We start from the raw sequence: 18,514 nt of genomic DNA, 5'->3' as shown, positions 1-18,514 counted from the left end.
CAGTGGAAATTTAAAATCTGTTTCGATATGGATCCCTTTCCTTTCAATACAGTGACAGTGTCGTTTATATTTCTTTGCTTTGGGATTTTTTTCTTCATGTTAACAATCAAGTGATTATGATGTTATGGTTGATGCAACTTGCAAACAGTTAAAAACTAAATGCAAACAATAACTATTACCATGGCTCGTCTTGCTACTATTGCGATGGCAGTAATTCGGGACCGTTCCTACTGCTACAGAAGAAACAAGGCAAGAAGGAAAGTGAGTCATCGCCAACTCGCTCCTTTTCGCTGCATAGGGTAGGACGTTCCTGAGGCCAAGGTCCCGGGCGGAATTTTCTCCTGGGTGCTATGACTAGATGGCTCCTAGTTTCTGGGACAGTCATAATTTCAGGTACTCTGTTTTGTTCTTTTCATCCATTCACATTTGGTCTTCTGGGAGAGTTACCAGTGACCTGTGTTCTTAGCTGCACACGGTAGCCCCATCTGATGAAGCTGAGGAGTCAGCCTTCCCCCAGCATCTACATCCACATCTTGAAGTCTTGCCAAAGTCCAGTTATTAACAAGGCCCGAGTCTGCAGGCACTAGCTGGCTGCTTTAGGCACACGTGGAGAGAAGAAGCTGGCCGGCGTCCCAAGTCCGCCGACTTGTCCACTTGGAGAAAGGGAGAGGTAGCAGTGCAGGGCTGTGCTTCTTGGTGTCCTGTAACCTGGCTTCTGTATAGAAAATGCAGCATCATGGAGTTCTGACCAAACGGCTGAGCAGCCTGTCTCCTCTGTGGTTGGCAGAAGTCGACATGAAATTGGTGGTTGGTAGGAAATGGAAGATGAAGGAGTAGGAGTTTGCTAAAGGGTCAAGGAAGAAAAGGACATCCAAGCCCAAGAAGTGACATGAGTACCATCTTGGAGCCATGATGCTGTGTGGGCGTTGGAGAAATGGAAAGTGGCCACTTGCTAGGGCTGCCATAACAAAGAGCCACAGGTTGGGGCTTAAACAGCACGTCTATCCGGTCACAGTGCTGGAGGCTGGGAGTGCAAGATCAAGGTGTCAGAAGGGTTGGCTCCCGCTGAGGGCTGTGAAAGGGAATCTGCTTCACGCCTCTCTCTTAGCTTCTGCTGGTTTCTGGACAATCTCTGATGATCCTTGGCTTATGGACGCACCACCCTGATCTCTGCCTTCTTCACATCGTCTTCCCTCTGTGTGTATCTGTCTCTGGGTCCAAATTTCCCTATTTTGGAAGGACGCCAGTCCTAATGGATTACAGCCCACCCCGATGACCCCATTTAAACTTGATTACCTCTCTAAAGACCCTGTCTCCAAATAAGGTCACATTCTGAGGTCCTGGGAGTTAGGATGACAACGTTTCTTTCTGGGGGACACAATTAAACTCATAATAGGAATTTAAGAAGAGTTTGGAATGTGCAAGAAAAGGCTGGAGTTACGGCTTCATATGCAATGCTGAGGAGTTCAGCGTCTATAGTGAAAGCTCTGGAAACCAGCAAAAGCTTTTAAGCAGAAGAATGACATGATTGCATCTATGTTTTAGAGAATAGCCCTGTCCTGGGCAGATTACCCTGGAGCAGGGGGCAGCATACTTAACAGGATGGACCCCAGGTGCTGGAGGTCCAGGCATGGGCTGCTGCAGTAGGAATAGAAAGAGAAGGGACAAATTTTCAGAGATTTTAAAAGGGAATCGATAGAGCATGGTAACCCATCAGATGACTACATGGAGATATTAAAGTAAGTAATGAAAAAGTGTCTATCGTGGTCTCTCTGGGGCAGGACCAAAGGTGGGGAAAGTGGGTGGTCCAGAGATTAGGTTTCCAAGGGTCCCCAGGAAGGGCTGGTGGAACAGTCTTGAAGTACAGAGGAGAAGGGGCACATGAGTACAAGCTGTAGACGGGTCACTGAGGTGGAACCAGATTGATAACTCACCACGTAGGCCTGGAGGGGCCCAGGAGGAGATGAGAGACAGGCTGCAGTGGTCCCAGCTCACACTGCTCCCCAGTCCTCTGGAGAAGGGGTGTTGTGATGTAGGCTTGCTCGGGTAGAGGTGCGCCAGCAGTTTTACGACTTGGCTTAATGTCCCTGGAAGTTCTGTGGGTTTTTTTGGCTTTCTCTAGTTGCGGCGAGCGGGGGCTACTCTTCGTTGCGGTGTGCGGGCTTCTCACTGCTGTGGCTTCTCTTGTTGCCGAGCACGGGCTCCGGGAGCACAGGCTTTGGTAGTTGCGGCACGCACGCTCAGTAGTTGTGACTTACGGGCTTAGTTGCTCCGCGGCATGTGGGATCTTCCAGGACCAGGGATCGAACCTGTGTTCCCCGCATTGGCAGGCGGATTCTTAACCACTGCGCCACCAGGGAAGTCCAAGCTCTGTGTTTTGAGGCCTTTTTTTTTTTTTCTTTTTTTGGGCCGCGCCACGTGGCATGTGGGATCTTGGTTCCCTGACTAGGGATTGAACCCATGCCCCCAGAGTGGAAGCTCAGAATCTTAACCACTGGACCGCCAGGGAAATCCCGAGGCCACTGTTCGAAAGTCGTACAAGTTATGACTGAAGAAGATCTCTAGCTCGTTGTGGTGGTTAGTTGTATGTGTCAGCTTGGCTCGGTGAGGGTGTCAGACTTTATTCTGGGTGTTCTGCGAGGGTGTTTTTTGGATGGGATTTACATTAAAATCATTTAACATTTAATGGACTTTGAGTAAAGAGATTACCCTCCATTATGTGGTGGGTCTCATCCAATCAGTTGAAGGCCTTAATAGAAAAAGACTGCCCTTCTGAGAGGAAGATATTCTGCCACCTGACAGCTCCCCTGGGTCCCCAGCCCGCCGTCCTACATTGTAGATTTTTGGGCCTTCCGGGCCTCCATAATCATGTGAGCCAATTCCTTAAAATAAATCTCTCTCGATACACACATCCTGTTAGTTCTGTTTCTCTACCCTGGCCAATACACACATCATCTTGATCGGTCTTAAATGTAGCTCTATTTCCTCAACCCAAAATGAAGGTATAAATTTAAATGATTGGATTAAAAGGAAAGGTGTTAAAAAGCAACATTTTTTTTAAAAAAAGTATATTAAAAAATACGTTTTGTGTGCTAGGACCTCTTAGCACCAACCAGTGATAGCTATCGTGTCTTTTCCTTCCTGCAGTTCACAGGTGCGCCCCCCACATACACCTAGGGCCTGGATAGAGGGCCGGGGCTGCTGCTGAAACTCTCCTGTTGAAAACACGATCATCCAGCACCGCTGTCGCCTTGCCCACCGAGGGCAGAGTTGGTGGAGATCTGCACAACCACTCTAGTCTTTGGCCTGTGGTGGTCATGAGAAGGGGCTGCCAGAAAGCAGTGAGTGGGTGCAACATTCATTGAGAGTTTCCAAGGAAAAGCCCTCAAAACGAGGAGGAACAGCAGGTATATCAGTTGGAAAGAGGACACGGTTAGCACGTTAGATGCAGCGGCCCTGCCTAATAAAATGCATAAATAGACCAATAAAATGCATAAACAGACCAACAAAATGCAAGCACAGTGCAGGAAGTACTTACTGAGCGTGGCCATCGGGAGGCGCCGGAGGATGAGAAAGGGAGAGACTGCCGTTCTGAGGCCTTAAAACGTGCTTCCCTCCGCGTAGGGAACCATGAGCCCCAGGGCTGTCGTTTACTAGCTGACTGTTCCCTTCTGCCTGTGTCTAGGCTAACCGGCACCAGCTTTAATGGTCCAGGCAAGATCAGAACTCTCCGCGCTTTCCTTTGGAACATCTTTCAAGTGGCTAAGGGTAATGATGATTCATTTATTTATTTAAAAAATATTTTGGATAGTTTAGAAAAGGGTGGGAAAACCTACCAAAATATTCATAATCAAGTAGTAAATGGAAAAGTACACGATAACAGTGTACATAGTAAGTCCTGAATTAAAAAAAAAAAATTGTCCCCATATGCTCAGCCTTTTATGGCTGGTGAGATCACAGGGCTTATTTATTTCTTCTTTTTGCTCATGTGAATTTTCTTCGATGAGATGTATTCATTTGTAATAAGGAAAAACTTACAATCTTCTAAAAGATCAAAAAGAGGCTTAAATTGTTTATAGAACCGTGAAGTGTTTATATTTCAACGAGCTCAGCATTAGGAAAGAATTCATCTAAAATGGAAAACTGTGCACATAAACGTATAAACAACTGGACCCGGGAAGGAGGTCCACTGTGGCGCGCATCCGCGGAAACCCCGGTTCTGGAAGTGTTCCTCACGGACCTGGTCCCGAGGGAGGCTCAAAGACTCGGCTGACAGAACCTTTGCCATTCAAAGTAAGGCTTCTAGTGTCGCCACAACCAGTGCTGCTGCTTCGTCATGAAAATTGAGGGGATGTTTCAGCTCTGACCTCAGAATCGTAAATGTGGACCCCCAGCCCCGAGCCTCCCTCCTCTGTGCGAGCCCTTCCCTCCCCAGGCCCAGCAGCCGTCCACGTGGAGAGGCACGGCCCCTTGGCAGTACTTCTCGCCCCTGGGTCTCACCCTCATGGAGCTCCGTGGCACTCAGGCGCTCCCGCCGCTTTATGAAATGCGTTTGCACAGGTGCGGTGGGCGGGGATGGAGCTGCTCTCGCTGGTACCAAAGGGAGGCCTGGATCCTCCTGGCTCTGACCTAACCCAGCCAGCCGGCCCTGGGCCCGCAACTCGCAACCCAGCCGCGCGGCTTCGCCCAGCCCGTCGGTGGTGCGTGGAAGCCCAGCCGCGCCGCCCATGAGACACTCTCCCGGGGTCTGTGGGACTCAGCTTGTCAGAGCCGAACGTTCACGAGGGATTTTAACTCCCCAGAGGTAACACAGGCCTGAAAGGGATCCTAGGCCTTGCAACGAGTCTTCTCCACTGAGATCCTGGTCCCAGTGCAGGTGGAGGTGACTCGGCAGCTCCCTGGGGCAGCACTCCCCGTGGGGGCCACACTGTGGTCACAGACACATGGTGACATCTACGTCATGCCCTCCTAGGACCACACCTGTAGGATAATGCTCCGCAGTAAGTTCACTCACAGCTTCATAGGTGTGATTTCTTCTCCATTTGAAAAGGTTACGGACAATACAAACAGTAGAAATGTTTGCTAACCTGGTTTATTTCAAGATACTATATATTTTGTCGTAAGTTTAAAAAATTCTTTAAATAGTCATTCATCTCTTGTATTTGGAAAAAGGTTTAACTTCATGTGAAAACCAAGCCTTAAACAAATACAAAATACTGCACGTGCACGTGTACAGCTGAATTAGTTCCACCCACAGGGGGAGACCTACACCAATAGATGCTAGTGGTCCTACCATCTAGGAGCCACCTGGATAGCAGGTAGTTCTCCATCTCATTGAGCTACCTGCCTGGAAACCTCTTTAGTGATGACTTATTACTGATACAGTAGCCTTCAGACGTTAGATCCCTTTCGTCAATACATTTAAAGCCCCGTTTCCCAGTATAGACCTGCAATGGTTTGCTTCAAGCTGTACTCATGGCGTGGTTCCAGTCCTGCCCATTTCCAGGCAAAGCAGTGAGTAATGACCCACTAGTGTGGCAACATCCAGGACTGTGGTAACTTAAAATTGCTTAATTTAATTGATAGCTTCTCCCGATGAGCCTGTGACATTACTACCCAGGAGGGCTGGGCAGAATTAATTAGGTGAGGGAGGAGATTCCAACAGAACCATGAGTGATTGTGATCTTTTGAAAAAATTAGGTTTTTTCCTCCAGGTCACTATGAACGTAAATGACAACCTCAGAAATGATAAGGTCACTCCACTTTTCAAATTTGAAAGGAAGACTGAAAGTATTTGGGGGACATAAGACTTGCTTAGTGGGAGGGGCTGCTCGTGTGGTGATGTTCAAGCAACCCAAGAGCGGCCAGTCCAGTGGGCAGGAGCCCGTCCCCTCGGGACACAGGCCCCGTGGGTGGTGCGTCCTCCGGCCCTGGACACGCTTTTAGAAATGAAACTGTCCTCAAAAGGGCGGGTCGTCACCTCGTCATCAACGTGATGGCTCCCTTGCCTCTAAACACCAGCAGCACTTTTGGGTTTTTTGTTTGTTCGTTTTTGCGGTACGCGGGCCTCTCACTATCGTGGCCTCTCCCGTTGCAGAGCACAGGCTCCGGACGCGCAGGCTCAGCGGCCATGGCTCACGGGCCCAGCCGCTCAGTGGCATGTGGGATCTTCCCGGACCGGGGCACGAACCCGTGTCGCCTGCATCGGCAGGCGGGCTCTCAACCACTGTGCCACCAGGGAAGCCCCTCCTCCATGTTTTTTTCTTTTGGAACTTCTGTTTATCAACAGTTGGAGATCCTGAAATTTCTTCTCTTTTTATGTCTATTTTCTTGTTTTAGTTTCTGAGACATGTCTTCAATTGTATTTTCCCATATTTCAATCAGTTATTTTATTTCTGCTTTTTTAAAAACATCTTTATTGGAGTATAACTGCTTTACAATGGTGTGTTTGTTTCAAGTGAATCAGCTTATTTCCACTTTTTTATTTGAATTTCCAAGAACCCTTTTCTTTCTTTTTACTCATCTACGTTCCTTCTAAACATCTTGTTCATGTTGCATGGAAAAAATATATTTTCGTATCTCTGCAAGGATGTTAATTAAAGAAATACTTTTTGAAATTTTCTTCAGCTCTCTGCACTGTCTTTTCTTTCCGCAGAGTTCCTTTTCTCTGCCTGGTTTGTCTCCGTCTTTCATGATGGAATGTTTCCTGAAATGTCCAGCCATCTTTTTTTCTGTTTTTAATTTTGATTGGAGTATAGTTGGTTTACAATGTTGTGTTAGTTTCAGATGTGCAGCACAGTGAATCAGTTTTACATATACACAGGTCCACTCTTTTTTAGAGTCTTTTCCCATATAGGCCATTACAGAGTACTGAGCACAGTTCCCTGTGCTGTACAGTAAGCCCTTATTGGTTATCTGCTTTGTGTATAGAGGTGTGTATATGTCAGTCCCAATCTCCCAATTTGTCCTCCCTCCCTGTCCCCTACTAGTAACCATAAGTTTGTTCTCTAAGTCTGTGACTCTGTTTTGTAACTAAGTTCATTTGTACCCTTTTTTTAGATGCCACACACAAGCGATATCACAGGACGTTTGTCTTTCTGTGTCTGATTTACATCACTCAGTAAGACAGTCTCTAGGTCCATCCATGGTGTGGCAGATGGCACTATTTCATTCTTTTTTATGTGTCCAGCCATCTGTAGTTGTCCGTGTTTAACAAGAGTAAGTCCTGATCAGAGGAGGGAAAGTTAAAGCTGATGGAAGTCCCGTGGTTGACCGGCGGTTCTTGCTCTCAGGCAGGAGTAGCAGCGTGTCTGTAAAGTCGGGGCAGCACGTATTTTAGGCTTTGTGGGCCATTAGGTCTGTGTCGCAGCTACTCCACCCCCTCTACGCTGCTGCAGGGCATGGTAATTCGAAAGAAGCCACCGTGACCAGGAATGAGTGTGTCTGTGTTCCAGGAAAACTCGCTTCACAAGAACGGGCACTGGGTCACCTCCTGGTGGGGGCCTGGCCACTGCCCTTGGCTGCACCAGAGGCCTTGGGACCAGAGCCTCCCCGAGTCACCTTTCCCAGAGAAAGCTCTTGGGTCTTCAGTGGGGCCCAGGGCGAGGGTGCTGGGTGAGTCGCTGCTGGCACAGAAGTTGAGGGGGCAGGACTGGGGGCTCCTGGGAGCACATGGCCTGTTTTCACCTTCAGCCTTTGACCTCCTTCCAGAGGTAGAAACAGGCTTTCACACATCAGCGGGCTTCAAACAGGCTTTCACACATCGGCGGGCTTCTTCTTGTCGACTCCCATTATGCAAACTTGGCTTAAACTTTCTCCAATTACTAAGACAACTACCGCTCATTCATTTATTTTCCATCTCCCAAAACTGTTACCAATTTATTGTTTCTATTTTCTTTGTTCTTATGAGTTTGTAACTCTTTTTCCCCTTTATGGTCATTTTGGTAGGGTTTCAGGAGGATGCCAAAACATCACGTATGTTCTGTTTGCCATGTTTAACCAGAATCCTCCTGGGAAGTTTTCCCACAGAGGCCGTGCTGACCAAGGCCATGGGGAGGGTGAGGTCAGGAGAAGGAAGCATTTCAAAAGGAAGGAAAACAGGGCTTCCCTGGTGGCGCAGTGGTTGAGAGTCCGTCTGCTGATGCAGGGGACGCGGGTTCGTGCCCTGGTCCGGGAGGATCCCACATGCTGCAGAGCGGCTGGGCCCCTGAGCCATGGCCGCTGAGCCTGCACGTCTGGAGCCTGTGCTCCGCAACGAGAGAGACCACAACAGTGAGAGGCCCGCGCACCGCAAAAAAAAAAAATAGTACTATTTCTGACAATGCTGCAGTCTGCTTTTCTCTTCCCTGGGAAATTCTAGGGCAGGCATCACGCTGAGATCAGATGTAAAGTAAGCGTGGCTTCAGGATGACAAAGGTGTTAATCACTGAAGTCATCAGCCAAGGTGGCATTATTATTCCAGCCCTTCGGGAGGAGCACAGTGGTTTCCTCTGAAAGGTTTCCAAATCAAGATTTCATGTCATCATGACTAATTTTATACAGTTAAAATGCCATGAGGCTCTTTCAGAATTAGATAATTGGTTTTTAAAGTGCTGCTCTTTAGAGAAAAAGGAGAAAATAATAATGTGTAGAAACAACAGCACAGCATCACGCCACCTCCGTATCATCCCCCTCTCCTCCATCACACACACAAGCAGACACCACGCTCACGCGTGCACCCCCACACCTGTACAAAGTTCTGTTAGTTGATTTATCAGTGAACGAGATGAGAGTGTCAGCATATCTGAAAACTGGCCGTGGAGGAACAGTGGAGCTAGGTGCTCAGAACCGCCCACCTTCACCAGGTGAGAGAGCCGAGCAGGACAGGGCAGGCCGGCCCGTGGCGTCCCCTGGCGTCAAGGTCGCGCACAGTCAGCCTCCTGGCTGTCAGGGAAGGAGCTCGGACCGACCGCGACCACCGTGGCGGCTGGCTGCTGTCAGGAGACCAGGGTGACGGCAGGGACCGGCTCAGGCCATCCTCAAGCCCAAACCTACGCGCTGTTTATTAACTGAGATCCCTGGAAGCAGAGGCGCTGGGCAACTGGCTCGAGGTCGGCCTGGAGAGTCGGGGAGAGGGGTCTGAGCCCCGCCATCCGCGGCGAGGCTGCCCTGGCAGCTTCGCGCGGCCACAGAGCCGACCGTGGCGGAGGCAGGACGGTGGGTGCAGAGGCACCCACGTGGTGGGTCTGTGGCCTCATGGGCTCCGTGAGGAGGTGGGGGCGGGTCACCGCAAAGACCCCCCCCCCCAGCTCCGCAGCTCCCTAATTCACATGCTCCTCGCCTATGCACTTTATGCTTTTCTGTTGTTCTTGTTTTTTTTGTTTTTTTTTTTAAAAGAAGATGTTGGGGGTAGGAGTTTAGTAATTTATTTATTTATTTTTGCTGTGTTGGGTCTTCGTTTCTGTGCGTGGGCTTTCTCTAGTTGCGGCGAGCAGGGGCCACTCTTCATCGTGGTACGCGGGCCTCTCACTATCGCGGCCTCTCTTGTTGCGGAGCACAGGCTCCAGACGCGCAGGCTCAGTAGTTGTGGCTCATGGGCCTAGTTGCTCTGCGGCATGTGGGATCCTCCCAGACCAGGGCTCGAACCCGTGTCCCCTGCATTAGCAGGCAGATTCTCAACCATTGCACCACCAGGGAAGACCTCTGTTGGTCTTTTAAAGTACGTTCTGTGAAACAGGGCACAGACTTTTTAAAAGAAAGAAAACTCTTTCGGAGGCCAGGTTATGTAAGTTACAGAAATGTTTCCCTTTTGGTTTCTTCATTAACACACTTACTATTCTGTGCGAATTTCAAACTGTTCATCTAACTGTTGGTCGTCTCTCTTCAGCACTATGTTCAGTCCATCACCCCTCACCCCAAATATGCAGAATCGGCCCTGAAATGTACAGCGTCCTGATGCCACCACTCGGCCCACAGCCGCCTGCAGGTCCACGCTGCCCAGCCCCACCTCTCCAGCCACACGCCGGAGCGCCGCTCCAAACACCAGTTAGGCGTGTAACTGCCCTGCTCACACACACAGCGACTTCACAACGCACTGTTGTAACTCCTGGTCCTAAAACCTTAAGAAGCTCAGTGTGACCTGGCCTCTCCTTTCCTTGTTCTGTGCCATGCAATTCAGCCTCATGGATGTTTCTGATTCTCCAGGTCCATTTTTTCCTACCCCTTGAGCTGCCCCCGATTGTTTTCTATTAAAGAAAATTCACATCACATAAAATTCACATCCCGTAACCATCTCAAACTGTGCCACTCGGTGGCATTCGGTGGATTTGTAATGTTCTGCGACCCTCACCACTGTCTAGTTCCAGAACCTTTTCAGCATCCCCAATGGAAACCCCACACCCATTAGGCAGTCACTCCCATCCTCCCTGCCCTCCAACCCCCAGCACCCACTGATCTGCTTCCTCTCTCTATGGATCTACCTATCCTGGGTATTTCATGTAAGTAGAGTTTTACAGTATGTGGCCTTTTGTGTCTGAATGCTTTTGAGTTTCGACCATGGTGTAGCAGGTGGCGGAACGTCCGTCCTTCCTTTTTGTGGCTGAATAATATTTCATTGCATGGATTACTGCATCTTGTTTATCCGTGCATCAGTGGTGGGTGTTTGGGTTGTTTCCACCTTTCAGCTACTGTAAATAGTGCTGCTAGAGCATTTGTGCACACGTTTTTGCCTGAGTTCCTGTTTTCAATTCTTTTGGATATATTCCTCGAAGTGGAGTTGCTGGGTCTTCTGACTTTCTGAGGAGCCACCAAGCTGTTTTCCACAGAAGCTACACCATTTTCCCTTCTCACCAGAAGTGTACAAGGGTGTCAGTTTCTCCACATCCTTCTCAACACAATTTTCCAGTTTTTGTTGATAGCCATCTGAGGAGGTATGAGGTGGTGTCTCATTGCAGTTTTGATATACATTTCCTTATTGACTGATGATGTTAAGCATTTTGTTCATGTGCTTATTGGCAATTTGTATATCTTCTTTGGAGAAATGTCCATTTTAATCCTTTACCTTTTTTTTAGTTGGGTTGTTTGTCTTTTCGTTTTTAAGTTGTAAGAGTTCTTTGTATATACTAAATGTTAGATCCTTGTCAGATATGTGATTTGCAAATATTTTCTTCCATTCTGTAGGTTGGCTTTTCATTTTCTCAGTACTGTCCTCGGATGCACAAATGTTTTGATTTCGATCAAGTCCAGTTTATCTACTTTTTCTTTTGTTGCTCAAGTTTTTGGTTTCATAGCTAAGAATCCACCGGGATGTTGATAGGGAATGCACTGACTCTTACATCACTCTGCTGATGCTAACATCAGAACAGTGTCTTAACCATTTCAAGTCTTCCGGTCCCCCTGATTTTCACAAGGCTGGCTTCTCCTGTTTACTCAGATTTCAGCGCTCAACTGTCTCCTTCTGTTTCAACTCTCGTTTGGAACCTACCACTGCACGGTGCTTTCCTTATTCACTTGTAGTTTTGGGTGCTTCTCCTCCGTCTTTGTCCGCTGGAATGCAAGCTACTTGACAGCAGGCTCATCATGCCTGTTTGTTCGATGCTTTATCCCAGCATCTGGAATTGTGCCGGCACCTAGTAGACCCTTAACAAATACCTGTAATGATGAATGAATGGATGAGCCAGTGAAAACCGGCTGGGTGAACAGAGCACATTCGCCAGGGAGCAGAGCGGGAAGGTTACTCTCTTGTAACCAGAAGTGACGGCAGGGTGACCTCGTGCCCCTGACACGCAGACGCTCTGCAGACAAGCCTTGTCCTCTCTTACAGCTCTGAGCTTATGAAATGGATTAACCTTCAAGCATCAGCTGTGAGAAAGTAGGTGGAATTGATTGCCATGGCTGCTAAGAATTCACGAAAGGCACCTGTTGTTGCGTTTACATTTCTTTCCATTTTGTTGTAAATTGTGTTTTATCCATCAATCTATTGATGCTGCTGAAAGCCAAATGAAGTGAAAAATGTGTTTTCTCCCTAACCTAGTCTAGAATCCCTATGGGAAGATGAGCTCTTTGAATCAAGAGGCTGTAACCTCTGTCCTCCAAGTGACAGTGTGGTATCAGCGGGGTCAGTGGTTCACGCCGTTCTCCACCCGCCTGATGTTCGTAGCAAACACCCACTCGCAGTGGTATTTCTCCCCTCACTTGCTGACTTTCCACCGGCACCGACACAGAGCATCCCAGAGCCGAGCCCTAGTCCAGCAGGTGGCCTGTCATGTACTGTGCGGGCAATAAGAAGACAGGCCACCAGAGGGGCTGGTAACGGGGCCTGAGTGTGCACGGGGTGGCCGAGACTGACGTTTTAGGGGCTGTGAACCCAGGCCCAGTTCTGCTCACAGCGTGGAAGATCTCAACAGCTTACCGTGAGCGCAAAGCAGAGGCCAGATGCTGGGCGAGCACAGGAGCGAAGAAGCAGGTGTCTGTTCTGAGCCCCAGAACAGAAGCTGCCTCTAAAACGAGGCGTCTCACAAAAGGAGGAAGAAACAGAAACATGCCCCAGGCGCCTTTGGGAGCCACGCAGGCCCGCGAGAGTGAGCCAGGCGAGCGGCGATTTCTGACCCTCTCTGCTCTTGTTTACTCTTGCTTGGAAGATACGGTAAAGCGTACAGATATGCAAATGCGTCTGGAGCCAGGAAGATGCCGAAGCACGTGGGTGCCAGCTGGACCCGATTTGGGCAGTGGCCGCAGAGAGCCGAGCACTGCTCGAGGGGCAGGGTCGGCACAGGTGCGACGCACCCGTCGGAGGGGAGCGAGGTTGCTTAGAATCTTGCGTCACGCTCAGTTGTGGGCCTGGGCAAGCAGACACCCATCCGTGTACCCTTGCCAGCTACGCCTCGTGCTCCAGTCGCGCCGGGGTGCCGGGGCGGGGGGTGGGGGGACTGCCGCCCTGCTGCCCCCCCAGGTCCTGCGCCCACACCCGGAGTCCCCCCACCCCGCCCACCATCTTCTTCCCTAGCGTCCTCAGTCCCGTCCACCCTTCAGGTGTCTTCCCCGGAGAGGTTCTTTCACCCAGGGCTGGGTTAGCATATAGGAGAAAACTGCTTTCCTGTTTCGCTCAGTGAATCAGTACAGGGAGTAAAACAGAGAAGGTACTTCGACACAAGGGGAGAAGAAACCACCTGCAGGAGACTAGTTGTATCCCTGGCGGCCGACGGGTGCCCACAGGAAGCACGTTTTAAGGATGAGGTCACGTCTCCATTGTAGCGACAGTGTGGAATCTCTCCTCTATTTATAAAAATACCTTGAAAAACAACAAGTGATTTAACCAAATACCTCTTTAATAGGATGTTATAAAATGACTTGGGTAGAAATGAAAATTTATGGCTTTCTCTTTTAAAAAGGGTCATGCGTTGATCTCCAAGGAGGGCAGGACGTTTCCCTATGCTTCTGCCCTTTCCTGTCTCTCCTGCTCTGCTCTGTGCTCCATCTGTCCATCCATCCTCTCAACGTGAGGCCTCCTTTCCACTGCTAACAAGTGGAGGCCCCAGTTAACCCATGTGTGGGGAAAGAAGCCTTTGCGGAATCTTCACATAGGCTCCAAGGATGGTGTAGGAGGATTAAGGATTCATTAACGACGCCCGTGCACAGATTGCTCTTTTCTGGTTGTATAACTGAAACATTGTCCTCAGACTCCAAGAGGAAAGTGCTTGTAATGTAAGGATGGAAACGAAAAGCAGCCTTCTAACCAGGACACCGTGAGCGCTCGTGGCGCATGTGAGTCTGGACACAATGGGAGCCTTTCACACTTCAGGGCAATCCAAATGTCAAATAATTCTGGAAGCATAATGTGTGGCTTGTTAACTCCCGTGAACGTCTTCACGCTCTTTGTGCGCTGAGGAAGAGGCAGTTGGAGCAGGGGACAGTGAGAGGGGGCTTCTCTTCAGAGCCCCTCCCGCCCGCGTGTTTGCCCTGCGGCACCCGGGGCTTGCTGGGCACACACGCCGCCGCAGAGCAGGTTCCAGAGCCAGGGCGCCGGGCCCAGCATCCTCCAGGGGTCAGAGACGTTCTACCAAGCTCACAGTCAGAGACCATGGAGTGCGTTGGTTCAGTTACTGATTAATCACCATAGCAATGTGCTCATGGTTCAAGTACAAAATACCCTTACAGATCAATGAGAAGGCAGCCCGACGTCTCCACCCCAACAACAACAACAAAATGGTCAAAGATCCAAGCAAGCATTCACAAAAGAAAAGCTGGAAAGGACGATGAACAAATAGAAGAGGTCCAGCCTCACAAATCGCTAAAGGTAACATGCACCTTGTGGCTGCACAAGATGGTAAGGATTTTTCTCCCCTAAATGGTAACGCTTTGTGTTCCTGAAGATTCCGGAAGCAGGCACACGGATGTGCTGCTGGTGGGAACACGAGTGGGCCGTGCTTTCCGGAGTGTGATTCGCCCTCATCTGTACAGACGTAGGCTCGGCTCCAGCGAGGTCACGTCTGCGTCACCACTCACCCTTAGGAGGATTCGTGCATAAGTGTGACATGGCATTTCTCCATCACCACGCTTTCCAGGAGGTGGAAACTCAGAAATAACCTCGATGCTGGAGGACAGGACTCCCAGACACTGCGGGTGGCTGTGTCTCGTCTCCCTTCCGCCCACGGGAATGGGACTTGGTTATGCTTGTAGTTACCTTTTTCTTTCTGGATTCCTGTGCACCGAACGGAAATAATCACTATCCCGGCTTTATGAAACATTGTCGTGGTTAGCCCATGCCTGGCACTTTTATAAAATGTGTCTTTGTGATAATGTAACACACACCTAGGAGCCCACCACTGCACATGACGCTTGAACTTGGCAATAACTGCGTCTGTGTGAGTCCCTCCCCCTCCTGGCTGGCCAGACCCCCCGTTCTTCTTCCCTTGTGCTCCTTTTTACATTATATTACATCACATTATACTATATATGGATGTATATAATATTCCAGAAAATAGATTTCTAACTTTGCAGAAAATGTACCATGTTCATGACATCTTTGAAACTTATTTTACTCACTGAACATTTACTGCCGAGATTCATCCATGGTGTTGCATGCTGCTGTAATGTCTTCCTTTTCACCGTTTCTGTTTTCTTATTACACCGTAATTTGTTAGTCCATGTTCCCATTGATGAGTATCTGCTCCTGAGAGCAGACACAGCATCCCCGTATACATCTGCTGGTGGTGTACCTTTGCAGTTTTTCTCTGTTGTGTTAGCTTCCTGGGGCTGTCATAACAAAGTACCACAAACTGGGCTGCATAAAGCAACAGAAATTTATTATCTCACAGTCCAGAGGTCAGAAGCCTGAAGTCCAGGTGTTGGCCGGGCCATGCACGACGGGAGGAAGGATCCTTCCCTGTCTCTCCCAGCTTCTGGGGGTTCCTGGCTATCTGCAATTCCATTTACATAACATTTTTTAGACGACAGCGTTTTAGAAATGGAGAACAGATTAGTGGTTGTCAGGGGTTAGAGGTGGGGGAGGGGAAGGTAGGCGGGTTAGAAAAGGGATCCTTGTGGTAGTGGGTCTATTCAGTGTGGAGTTGGCAGATATACAGACTATGATGTGATAAAATCGTATGGAACTCAGTACACACGCAAATGAATGTAAGTAAAACTGGGGCATCTGAGCAAGATGGCTGCGTGGCATATTCTGGTTGTGATTGTTGTGCTAGCCTTTTGCAAAATGTTACCGTTTAGGATTTAAAAGGGAATTTATTTCCCCCATGTTTGTTTACATCTTTTTGGAAGAATTGTTTGCCATAAATACCAAGTAAGTAAACAAATAAATATATAAGCACATCTGTTGCCCCTCCCCCTGGGGCTGCTGCTGCACATACCCGCTCATCATTAAACCAGCGGCTGGAAGAGCAAATCCATGCTTAGTGGGCGGAGCGCCTGGCCCCCTGACTTCTAATTAGGGCCTCAGATCAATAGCACTGCTTGTGTTTCTTTGCCCCCGGCAGCTTCGTGTGTGCGGCATTTCTCTTTAGAGTAGCAGGGACATGCCTGGCACTGCCGCTCAGGTTCAGCCGCCCAGGAGGATAGCCGCCCATCTAGATGAGAACCACCCCGGCACTGCCCAAGTTCAAGTACACGCCGTAGAGCAAATACACCCACCCAATCTGGGGACAAGCCCTCCAACTGGTGTTTCCAATGCAGTCATAAATGGATATAAACTTCATTTTATTTGCAAGAGTATCTCCTTCTGGTGCACATGAGCAGCTATGACTTCCTTCTTTCCTGTCTGTTTTGCACATGTTACACCAGCAGGGCGTGAGGAGGAAATGCAGGGGGAGGAGAGACACCTGAAGCGAGGCCCCGGTTGGTGTTGGTCACTCAGGTCCGGAGTCTCCCGGGGAGCTTGACCTGCCCCACCACCATCCTAAACCCTCCCCGTGTTTGTAGAATACAGTTTGGGGGAAACCTGCAGCCCCTCTCAGTGTCCAGACACCTGGCAGGGGAAGCCGTGAGCTGGAGGAGGGAGGACGCCTAGGCTTGGAGGCCCCCACGGGGCGGAGGGCAGGAGTTCTCCAGCCTGGCCTGATCGCAGCCCAGGTGGCTCAGGCTCGGGACCAGGATACGAGCCTGGGGGACACGCTCCAGCAGACGGAGGAAGAGAGCGCTTACCGTCTACCTTCTGCATCCGGCCACGGGAGCATTTCCCACGGATCACACCAGCTGTCTCGACTGCACGAGCCCAGATACCAAACCCCAGCTTCACAGTTTAAGAAGTAGTCTTAGAGGGGCTATCCCACCTGCCCCACACCCTGCAGAGCTAAGAGGCGGCTGAGCCCATGCACAGTAGCAAATGATGGTCCTGGGAGCTGAGTCGCCTTGGCAACGCTGCTGCTGCTGGATCGGTGATGCCCCCGTAGCCCCTGAAGCAGCCTCCAGCTCCCGCTCCAGCCGGTCCAGCTCCTCTCTCCTCAGCCAGCGCTGCTTGCCCATGTGTCCTGCTACTTCTCTTCCCCTGTGTGGCTGCGAGGTGAAGGAAGCTGCGTTCCTCTCACAGAGTGAAAAGCCTGCCCTCCAGGGCGACGACTGCTAGATGCCCAGAGGCCCCGCTTTTGCTGCTATTGGGAGTTTTGTGTTGTTATTTCCATGTTTGAGGTCCCGTTTCAGATGACGGCAGTCAACAGAAATAGTCACGCTATATCCACAGCAGTGCTCGGTTTATGCCAGGCTTTACTCGGTTAAAATAAAACACTGTTCACTGGCTAAAGGATTCACCTTCCGTCTTCACCTTTCAGCGCTTCTGATCTCTGTCGCGGCCCCAGGCCGACAAGCCCCAACATTTATTTATTATTTTATTTTATTTTATTTTATTTTATTTGTGGTACGCGGGCCTCTCACTGCTGTGGCCTCTCCCATTGCGGAGCACAGGCTCCGGACGCGCAGGCTCAGCGGCCATGGCTCACGGGCCCAGCCGCTCCGCGGCATGTGGGATCTTCCCGGACCGGGGCACGAACCCGTGTCCCCTGCAACGGCAGGCGGACTCCCAACCACTGCGCCACCAGGGAAGCCCCCTAACTTTTATTTTTGCCACAGCACAATTCATATGTGAAACTTCTGGCTAAAGGTGTTCAGGCAAAATCCAGCATCTCATCCATCTGAGGCTTCCTGGGTTCCCTCTTCTTCTTCTTCTTTTTTTTTTTTTTAACATCTTTATTGGAGTATAATTGCTTTGCAATGGTGTGCTAGTTTCTGCTTTATAACAAAGTGAATCAGTTATACATATACATATGTTCCCATATCTCTTTCCTCTTGCGTCTCCCTCCCTCCCACCCTCCTATCCCACCCCTCTAGGTGGTCACAAAGCACAGAGCTGATATCCCTGTGCCATGCAGCTGCTTCCCACTAGCTAGCTATTTTACGTTTGTTAGTGTATATATGTCCATGCCACTCTCTCGCTTTGTCACAGCTCACCCTTCCCCCTCCCCATATCCTCAAGTTAATTCTCTAGTAGGTCTGCGTCTTTACTCCTGTCTTACCCCTGCGTTCTTCATGACATTTTTTTCTTAAATTCCATATATATGTGTTAGCATACGGTATTTGTCTTTCTCTTTGTGACTTACTTCACTCTGTATGACAGACTCTAGGTCTACCCACCTCATTACAAATATCTCAATTTCGTTTCTTTTTATGGCTGAGTAATATTCCATTGTATATATGTGCCACATCTTCTTTATCCATTCATCTGATGATGGACACTTAGGTTGTTTCCATCTCCTGGCTATTGTAAATAGAGCTGCAATGAACATTTTGGTACATGACTCTTTTTGAATTATGGTTTTCTCAGGATAAATGCCCAGTAGTGGGATTGCTGGGTCATATGGTAGTTCTATTTGTAGTTTTTTAAGGAACCTTCATACTGTTCTCCATAGTGGCTGTACCAATTCACATTCCCACCAGCAGTGCAAGAGTGTTCCCTTTTCTCCACACCCTCACCAGCATTTGTTGTTTCTAGATTTTTTTGATGATGGCCATTCTGACTGCTGTGAGATGATAT

At 49.3% G+C, this 18,514-nt stretch overlaps 1 protein-coding gene across 3 annotated transcripts in view; it reads left to right on the top strand.

Moving 5' to 3' along the window:
* ZNF236 (zinc finger protein 236) overlaps positions 1 to 18,514 on the top strand; it is a 161,165-nt gene that overhangs the window by 15,074 nt on the left and 127,577 nt on the right. Inside the window, exon 3 of one of the 3 annotated variants that reach the window (XM_079942238.1) lies at positions 3,148 to 3,768. The exons of the other annotated variants lie outside the window; for them this stretch is intronic. The gene's annotated coding sequence lies outside the window, so the exon portion shown is untranslated. The remainder of the gene's footprint in view (positions 1 to 3,147; positions 3,769 to 18,514) is intronic. 3 annotated transcript variants of the gene reach the window in all.

The sequence above is a fragment of the Stenella coeruleoalba genome (assembly GCF_951394435.1).
Source record: "Stenella coeruleoalba genome assembly, chromosome: 14".
Taxonomy (NCBI): domain Eukaryota; kingdom Metazoa; phylum Chordata; class Mammalia; order Artiodactyla; family Delphinidae; genus Stenella; species Stenella coeruleoalba.
Note: the sequence above shows the minus strand (reverse complement) of the source record. Positions and strands in the feature narration are given on the sequence as shown.